Genomic DNA, 10394 nt, shown 5'->3' with positions numbered 1-10394 from the left:
CAGTGATAGAAGTATTGGAGAATTAGCCGGTGAACTCAGGGCTTGGATCAAAACCTGGAATCATGGCATCTTAGCGGATAATGAGACTGGGTTGCAGGAGAGTCTGGTCTGACAGTTCAGTATTTCAGAGTTCCTTTGCTTCAGAAATGATAGAGCGGAATGGACTAAAGGAGGAGAGTAGAGTTAATAGTGTTAACGATGGAGGACGGAACTGCCTAACGGTCAAAGCTGATACCCTATTCCACCCACAAACGCTGCTCCTGATGTTCCCCAAGGTGAAAGAAGATTCTTGAGGCTGGACTCCCGGAGTTCATACAACCTCTTTCGCAAATAGGAGGGTGACGAGCGGAAGACGTCAATCAATACACCGACAGAGAACCTTGAGTTCCTTAGCATGCACTTCGGTCTGATGAACGCGCCAACAGTTTTCCAGACATTTAGAAACGACATTCTGTTGATCAGGGTCATTACTTCAAGCTGAAACATTCTGAATTTCACTTTACCATAATATCCTTTTTGAGCTTCATCATCTCTAATGGTAAACGCAAGGGGGACCCGAGTAGGTGCATGCAGACGGAGATTCATATTACCATCCATTGCGTAGCAGTGCTAATTCCTGACATTTGCCAACCTTTAGCTAAAGTGTATCAGAAACGTCAGTTCAGTGGCGGCTCCGCTGACGGCTTCGAACCGCCGATCCGCGGTCCTTTTCTTTGGACTACCGAGGCGGAGGCTGCTTCGCTCATGGAATTTTCAAATTGATGCTGATTTCAGTGATTTCTTTAAATGTAGTGAGTGAATGAACACTTCTCCTTCGGCATGCACTAGTTAAAATCGACATTATTTTACTAACATTAATCCTTAAAATGAATTCATATTACATGCAGTAGTTATATTTGATAAGCAGACCAATGATGTATATTATGGATCTCTGTTCACACACCAGAATCGGAAAAAAATGAGTTCTACAAAAATGATAAATGCTGAAACATATTGAAAAGAACCACAAATGTTGCAAATGAAAACCATGCTGGAGCAGTTACTTTTACTTTGGGACTGTGTTAGTTCATGAGTTTAACAATTTTTTCCGTCTTGCCTTCCTTCACACGAGTCTCAGTGTCGACTTATATTCACTTCCATAGCCAACACGCTCGCTGATGGGCTGCAGATCAGAGCCAAGACTTTCTGTCGGGATCACCAGAAGCAGAGGGCAGTGCGAAACTTCCAGCACTCCCAAATAGAAGATATTTGGCACAGTGACTGATGTGACCGCTGGCATTAACTGTTTGTGTCCCTGTTAGCATCAATAGATCTGGTGTTGCAAGATTGAACAGCTTTATGTTGCTCGGCATAAACATCACCAAGGATTTCACGTGATCTGTAAATACCGTCTGTGGCGAAAAGGCACAACAGCACTTCTTTCACCAGAGACGTTTGAAGAAGTTTGGTATGTGCTCCCAAGTTGTAACAATTTACTGTGAGGGCATAATTGAGAGTATCCTGACTGGCTGCATCAAACTCCGGTAAGGAAAATGTACCTTCCTCAATCGCAGGAAACTGACATCGAAGTGCATCTGTAGACGTGAACATCCCATATTCAGGACATATACAAAGAAAGATGAATAAAAAAGGGCCCAAACTATCATTGGGGACCTCAGTCACACCAACCAACGAACTGCTACCACCTTGGAAATTGTATTGCAGCATAAATGCCAGGGTCAACAGGTTTCCGGACAGCTTCATCCACCAGGCCATCAGACGGCTTAATTCATGCGGAAGCAAGTATACTTCTATGTTATATTGACGATCCTTTCGCACATAATACTATAAATTACTATAATTGCACATTTCACATGTGAAGGGAGAAGTAACATATAGATTTTTACTCTTCATGTGTATGAAGTTTCCAAGTAATAAAATCAACTTAATTCAAATAAACGATGCAAAATTAAGTTAAGAGGGAGGTAAAATGGAAGTGTGTATGTAATATGAATCATGGACTGTCACATCTGATGGTTAGTGAGGTCGTGATGGGATTCCTGGGACTGAACACATGTATTCATGCTTCGGTTTTCCACGGATACAGCGGGACAGACGAATAACTGAGTTGCTCGATCAACCAGGAAAGGAGATCAAGAAAAAAACGTGTAACCACTACTCGAGTAAACGAGTAACCACAAAAACGAGTAATCACTACTAGACACCGGCAGTTAATTAGAAAATGCTCCATTTATTCCTACTGTTCACCGTCTGGCAATCAACCATCGCTTTATCCATGCTGGAACCTTTCCTGTATCACTACGGTCGCGTAGCTTGCCAAGCAGCGTCATGTGTCAAATGCCTTCTGAAAATCCAAGTAGAGGACAGAAAGTCATTCTAATTCGGCTGGCTTGTTACGTCTTCAAATTATTCCAACAGATATTTGAGACCAAATGTTCCCTTGACGGAAACATGCAGTCTCTGGTCTACTTTATCACGTGTCTCCAAGTCCCCTGAGACTTCATCCTTAATGATTGACTCGAACATTTTCACAACCGTTGTGGTCAGACTCACCGGCATAGAACCGAGCGAACCCCCACCATGTCTTCAGCCAACGCTTTTTAAACTCTGGGGTGTACAGCATCTGGTCCCTCCAGTCTACCTTCAGACACTTGAGTTATTCTCTTCGCTTCTCTCCGGTCATGGTAACTTCACACACTTCATAACCCTGACACCTGGAACTTCCATCACGCGGCTGCTGCATTCCAGACTGAAGGCTGATGCAGTATACTATTTAGTTCGTCCGCTATTTCAAGGTCCCACAGCGCTACATTTCCAGCATCGCTGTCAGCGATCCGATGTTCAATCTCGCTACTTTTCTTACTTCATGTATCCGAAGGCACTTCTGGCAACACTGGTAATATTATTAGCTAGCTTACTTTCGTACTCGATCTTTACCTTCATTATAACGTTCCAGTGTTTCGACTTCCCACTAATATTGCTCAATTGTACGCCCTCGCTTTTGCTTTTCATGTTGGTTTTGAAATCTCGTGTTACGACATTAAGATATAGGAGAGTAGTAGGACATTCGGCCTATTCAGTCTGTGTCGCCAATCAGTCATGGGCTGATCCCAATCTGCCAGTCATCCTCACTCCCCTGTCTCTTCACCCCATAACCATTGAAGCCCAGGCTAATCAAGAGCCCATCTATCCCTGCCTTAAATACAGCGAATAGCCTGGCCTCCACAGCCGCTCGTGGCAACAAATTCCACAGATTTACCACCCTCTGACTAAACAAATTTCTCCACTTTTCAATTCTAAATGGACGTCTTTCAATCTTGAAATGGTACCATCTTTTCCTGGAATCCCCGACAATGGGAAATAACTTCGGCATATCTAATCTGTTTAGGGCTTCTAACATTCGGAATGATTCTATGATATCTCACTCATTCTCCTGAACTCCATGGAATACAACCCAAGAGCTGCTAACATTTCCTCATACGGTAACCCTTTTATCGTTCGAATATTTAAGGCGAATCTTCACTGAACCATCTCCAATAGCAGTATATATTCTCTAAAATAAGGAGCGTCAAATTGCACACGATACTCCAATGTGGTCTCATGAGGGCCTTATAGTGCTTCAACGTCACATTGTTGCTCTTATATATCTCGAGAAATATTCCTCGAGAAATTAATGCCAACAGTGAATTCGACTTCTTCGAAAACGTCTCAACTTGGAGGTTAACCTTTAGGGTATCTTGCACGGACTCCCAAATGCATTTGATCTCTGTATTTTGAAATTCTATCCCCATCCAAATAATAGTCTGCACGTTTATGTTTTTTCCACCAAAATGCATGACCATACAATTACCAACCTTGTATTTCATTTTTCACTTCTTTGCCTATTCCCCTAAACTATCTATGTCTCTCTGCACGCTCTCTGTTTCCTCGACACTACCCGCTCCTCACTAATGCTGCACCGGTGAAACACAACTGTTAACCGGCACCCAGACCATTTGCGCAGGAATTTCCTTTCAGAAAACTATACAGGCTTTGTCCTGTCTTGTCATGTGCCTGCAGGTACTCAGCAATCTCATTCATTTCCAGTAACTTCCGAACCACTGCTATCTGGCTAACAGGTCTTCTTAAATGTTGGAATAACATTTCCAATTTTCCAGTCATCCAGTACGCCAAAATCTGTCAATTCTTGAAAGATTATTTGCAATGCCTCCACAATCTGCAGCATTAAAATTCGGGGGTATAGCTCAGTGGTAGAGCATTTGACTGCAGATCAATAGGTCCTTGGTTCAAATCCAGGTGCCCTCTTCAAAAAATATATCTCCCCAAAATGACCACGGCGATGATATAGAATGTAATTTCATTTATTGGAGTTTAATGCTGATAAGTGTGAGGTGCTACATTTTGGTAGGACTAATGAAAATGGGACATACATGATAAATGTTAGGGCATCGAGGAATAGGTAGAACAGAGTGATCGAGGAATAATGGTGCAATTACCTGAAGTTGGAATATCATGTGGATAGGGTAGTGAAGAAAACATTTTGTATGCTGTCCTTTATAAATCAGAGCATTGAGTATAGGAGTTGGGATGTAATGCTAAAATTGTACAAGGCTTTGGTGAGGCCAAATTTGGAGTATTGTGTATAGTTCTGTTCTCCGAATTATAGGAAAGATGTCAACAAAATAGAGAGAGTACAGAGAGTAGTTACTTGAATGTTACCTGGGGTTCAGCACTTAAGTTATCAGGGAAAGGATGAGCAATGTAGGCCTTTATTTTTGGAGCGTAAAATGAGGGGGATAGATCGAGTTGACGTGTATAGGCTTTTTCCATTGAGAGAAGGGGAGATTCAAACAAGTGGACATGAGTTGAGAGTTAGGGTGTAGAAGTTTAAGGGTAACACGAGGGTAATATCTTTACTCAGAGAGTTGTACCTGTGTGGAACGAGCTTCCAGTAGAAGAGTTAGAGGCAAGTTCGGTGTCATTTAAAGTAATTTTTTTTAGGTATATAGACAGGAAAGGTATGGAGAGTTATGAGTTATGAGCTGAGTGCGGGTCAGGGGGACTATCTGAGAGTAAGAGTTCGGCACGGACTAGAAGGGCCGAGATGGCCTGTTTCCGTGCTGTAATTGTTTTATGTTATATGGATATATGGATACCTCCTTGATTGGTCAATGTATGAAAGGATACTGGAGGGCAGCGGGGGTAATGATGAAGAATGGGATTGAGAAGAGTAATGGATAAGCCGTGATGAAATGGTGAAGCAGACTCGATAGGCCAAATGGCCTAATTCTGCTCCGATATCGTTTGGAATTTTGGTAACGTAATCTGTATTCTGAAACTCTGTTCCGTAAGTCAAGAATATCCGTTTCAGGAAGATGATGGGGATGTAATTTTAATTTGCTTGGTAGCCCGCCCCCCACCTCCCACCACTTCTGATCTGCCCCCAATTGCACACAGCTCACGTGGCGTTTCTCCGGCGCCATTCGCAACATCCCTTGCTCCCGTTACATTTACAAACTCGCTTTCCACTCCATTTGGGAGCATACAGCACTGACAAATGTCAGTGACTCTATGCACTGTAGTATAGTTCCATGCAGATTTTACAGTGGATATTCTGCAAAACCCTCACGCCTCTGAAATTCCCAATAAATAGTGGGCTTTTCTTAACTGCTTCCTATTTGAATTTGTGTTTATCACAAGACTATATCAGATTACCAACGATGGAGCGGTAACATCTGTTGAAATGCACAGACACATAGTGAAAAGCTGATGTTAGCAAGGCTGAGGTGACAGAAGAATTTGGCCCTGGGTAATGCAGTCGATCTTCTAGAGCTTGACACCACATTGAGAAATTTCTATTGCCCAACCCGTCCCCTTACCATTGCCTTCGAAAAGCCTGCTTTGCAAACGTCTCTTGAGATACAACCACCGGTTTACTGAGTTAAGCAACCAAAGTCAACTGCGATATTATCGTACTTTCCTTGTTGTTCCAAGGCTCTCTCTTCATTCTCATTCACCCGACAATGACCATTCTGAAACATCGGAATCACGGTCAGTCCAGAAGCCATTCCTCCCCTTATGACTGTCAAGTCTCTGTGATAATTTGGAATTTATTCACCCACTGTGACAATTACTCCAAGTCATTGACCATTTACCCAGTTTCCTACTTGAACTGTATGAAGTATGCGATCGTCCGCCGTTTTTGTGATTTCGGAATGGCCAGCAACAAGATTGTTTGAATTTATGACTACTTTACCATAACTAATCATTTTTAAACTGTTTTGTTTGAAAACTCCTCTGAATTGCAATTGGACCAGGACGTTATCTACACAGATGCCCTTTTAAAGTAAATGCATACTTCATTCCTTTCTTGAACTCTTCTCTGAATTTCCTCTGTGTCAGTGTATAGAAAAGAAATGTTAGTGCTCGTACTCAGAGATTGCAACATGTACCTAAATTGCTGCAGTATATATACCGGGGAACTCAAATATCTGTTTTGAAAAGAATAGTTTTGCCAAGTCAGGGAATGAATTACATAGGGCAACCAAAATCATATGTAATTAGCGGATATTGCAAACAACAAAATCATCGATTTTCTGCAGTTTTCTACCTCAGCATCCTTCTGATTATCACTGTTGTTCCGAAGCACTCTGCGGACTCTATTTGCCGCAATTATATGTAATACTGTTAACCCGTTGAATACCAGCATTAAACCGATCGGTAGCAACGGTGTTAAAATGCTATCCAGTAATTCGTATCCTTTTCACAAGGGTAAGTAGCGTATTTAGCTGTGAAGGCGCAATGCCACGGTATGTTGTCAATGATGACGTACGGTTCAACGACGAGTAATACGGGACACATTTGACGCAGCTCACTATAACCACAATCACGATAACCACCGTTGCTGTTCTCTGAGTGCAGTATCGTTCACGGAACATTCGGCAACATATTGCGATTAAACGATCGAAGGTAAAACTGACAGTAAACCAAACAGAACAGTCCCTCATTAGAACTCTAAGTACAAGTGTCAAAGCGCATACAGGAGTGATGAGCAGTGATCTAAAATAAATGTCGAATTTGTCGGTCCATTCCACTAAACCGAAAATGATAACCACCATCAGATCCGCTGCTGCCATTCCAACCAGGTACCGGGTAATGCATTTAGAGAGGCCGCATTTTCCCCGAGATAGGATCAACATCGCCTTTAAATTAACTACAAGAAATCAGTAAATGGCAGGATACTTAGTAGTGTGAAAGAAAGGAGGGATCTCGGGGTACATGTCCACAGATCCCTGGAAGTTGCCTCACAGGAAGATAGGGTAGTTAAGAAAGCTTATGTGGTGTTAGCTTTCATAAATTGAGGGATAGCGTTTAAGAGTTTAACTCTGGTTAGGTTACACTTGGAATATTGTGTCCAGTTTTGGTCGACCCATTATAGGAAGGATGTGGAAGCATTGGAAAGTGTACAGAGGAGGTTTAGCAGGATGCTGCCTGGTTTAGAGAGCTAAGGCTTTACTCTTTGGAAAGAAGGAGGATGAGACGAGACATGACAGAGGTGTACAAGAAATTAAGAGGAATAGATAGAATGGATAGCCAGCGCCTCTTCCCCAGGGCACCACTGCTCAGTACAAGAGGACATGGCTTTATGGTAAGGGAAAGGAAGTTCAAGGGGGATAGTAGAGAGAGGTTTTTCACTCAGAGAGCGGCTTGTGCGTGGAATCTGAGTCAGTGGTGGAGGCAGATACACTCGTGAAGTTTAAGAGAGTACTAGACAGGTATATGGAGGAATTTAAGGTGGGGGGTTATATGGGAGGCAGGGTTAGAGGGTCGGTACAAGATTGTGTGCCAAAGGGCCTGGAAGGTGCTGTACTATTCTATGCTTTAGCAACTTTCTGTTTTGTCTTGAATGATGCGCAACGGAAGGGAAGAATTTAATACTGTCCATGAATTGCAGTCCAGTGTCAGGGTTGCAAAGTTACCTACCCTTGAAGTGCTGGGGCTGTACTAGTGTAGTGTACTGTAATGTACTATTTGTATTCCCGGTGGAGTACATTGCTGGGTGTGCACAGGTCCGTGTTTTCACAGCACAGTTTTCATGGTTTTATTGAGCTGTGCCCGAGTACTGGAGTTCTATATCTTGTAGCGCTAATTTTCCCGGTGGTCAATTGTTGACTGTTCTTGGAGAATATCGTACGCAGGGGATGTTTATACACAGTAACATCCTCCCCTTCGTCAACAAACTGAGGTGCAGCAGCTTTTGTGTTTGATTTCTACTTCTGCTCTTCCCTGCCTGCAGTGGCAGAGCTATACTGGGCAGTATCCATGTAGTCCAGAGCTGGATTGTAGGTTTGTGTTCTTCCAGTGTTGCAGGTGGCTGCTGTATACAGCGGGCTGAGTAGAGTCTGTTTTGGGATGTGTCTTGACAGTGCGATGTGCAGCCCTTCCTGCCTTTCTCTGCACAGCCACTCGATGGTCCTGGGAATCACTGGCCCCAAACTGCAGTGCTGGGCTTGTGGGATCCGTGTTTTTCCATTTTCCTTCTACGTTTAGTCAGCTCTAATGGCTCGTCATAGAGTGCCGTACAGAGTAAGGTCTGTTTTATTTTTAAATTTCTTTTCATTGCAGGGTTTGTATCAGTCGCTGATCAGACAGGTGAAAGCCAGTTAGGTGTTGGCATATAATAAGAATTTCAGTCCTTCCAGTACAGTTCCATGGCTAGACAGGTCGTTGTATGTCCAGCTGTTGTAAAGGCCTGTCTGACATCAGCTGTAAACGTCAGTGCCCTTATGGTACCGTGCTAGTTATTTTCAACGTTAACAGTGGAAGCACAGCAAAGGGACGGACCTCTCAGCTCACTGTGTGTGTGCTGTCCATGATCACATGCAATTTGGATAAGAAGTAGACACCACGATCAAATACATATTTTTAAACGATGACTTTTACAAAATTAGAAAGTGCAAATTGTGTTATCGTATTGATTATCCACAGCCGAAATGGTGACAGAACTGCCGACACCCAGCACCCACCACAACCACCACCAGGAAGTCCTATCGGACAATTAGACTACATTATTAAACAGAACAACCTCCGTTAATGTAATATCACCAATGTCCAAATTATTGTTCAATTAAATGTGATGCGCTCTGTTCAGAAATAAAACAATCGGCGCGCATAATTTGTTTAAACAGTTCAATTTTTTGTCGCAAAACAGGAAGTTGAATTTGAATTTTTTTCACAAGCAAGTGGTCTGTAACATTCTCGAAGAGGTAATTTTTTTTTCTCAATCTCACAATGACAAAAAAAAGATATCCACAACAATTGTTCGTTCAGTCATTTGCGAAGAATCTCAGGAGGATACTAATTGGCTTAACGAGCGTTCATTGCTTTGTGTGACAACTCATTCAAAGAGAGAAGCTGCGTCGTTGGAACACGGCGAACATCTGATCACAGTCACAGACAGAAAATGGGATATCCTGCAATTTTCATCATCGTCCGAATCTACTATCCTGTACTTGCGGCTGTCGGTTTCCCCGGTAAAGTAACGAACCTGGTTGCTCTTTGCGTTGCTCGTCCCGTGTATTAAGTTTTGGACATCGATGCTCGTCGTATGTTTTGTCAGATACACACTCAATTGTAATATTTCAGAACTGTGATTTGTGAAGAAAACTATGCTACTTATATAATCATAATTCAATAATTTTCAATGCCTTTCCATTAATTTAAGTCTGATAAACATCAGCAGATAATGGTAATTTTTATCCGAATACAGAGAACACTTGTTTGAGTGGAAAGCATAAAATCGATCAGATTTCAAAGTAGCGATTTCTCTTGTTATAGGAAATCTGGTCCAATCGGTGCAGAGAAGTTCGCGGTTTGGAATTTGAAACCTGACCACTGATGATTATACTCTGATTTCGAGGAGTTCCAGAAAATGTATGCTCATTATATCTTGAAGGTTAACTGAAGGTGCAGATAGAATGCAGCCTCTCTGTTATTGCCATCTTTTCCAATCCCACTATAAATAGAGTTCATATCTTTTTTTTTCTCATTCCCGTCTGGGGAGACTATAACTGAACTGTGCTTACGCATGTATATGCTGTGTTCGGAAATGAATAATGACCCAAATTCCATTATTTTGCATGATAACCACAGGCAACTTGCAAATGTACACCGACTTACAAACTGGCATGATATTTTGCCAACGATTGGCATTCCTGTCAGTTATGTAACAATTCTTTGGTGAAAGAACTATTAAGAATATTTCTCCTGTGTTCTGTTTTAACTTGAGAAGTACCACTTGTGATACAGTAACTTAATTGTCTCTAAATTTATAGTCAACATGCTTCTCTCTTTTAAATCTCCGTAGTTCTGTCTCTCAATATTTATATGTTTCT

General features: G+C 42.1%; 1 non-coding gene across 1 annotated transcript; it reads left to right on the top strand.

Annotated features, from left to right (window-relative positions):
• Positions 1–4233: 4233 nt before the first annotated feature.
• trnac-gca (transfer RNA cysteine (anticodon GCA)) lies at positions 4234–4305 on the top strand. The gene has a single exon. It is a non-coding gene; the product is annotated as a tRNA-Cys (tRNA).
• Positions 4306–10394: the final 6089 nt, after the last annotated feature.

Source organism: Hypanus sabinus, chromosome 18 (genome assembly GCF_030144855.1).
Source record: "Hypanus sabinus isolate sHypSab1 chromosome 18, sHypSab1.hap1, whole genome shotgun sequence".
In the NCBI taxonomy this organism is placed as follows: Eukaryota; Metazoa; Chordata; class Chondrichthyes; order Myliobatiformes; family Dasyatidae; genus Hypanus; species Hypanus sabinus.
The sequence above is the reverse complement of the archived record's forward strand: the minus strand, read 5'-3'. Positions and strand labels throughout refer to the sequence as shown.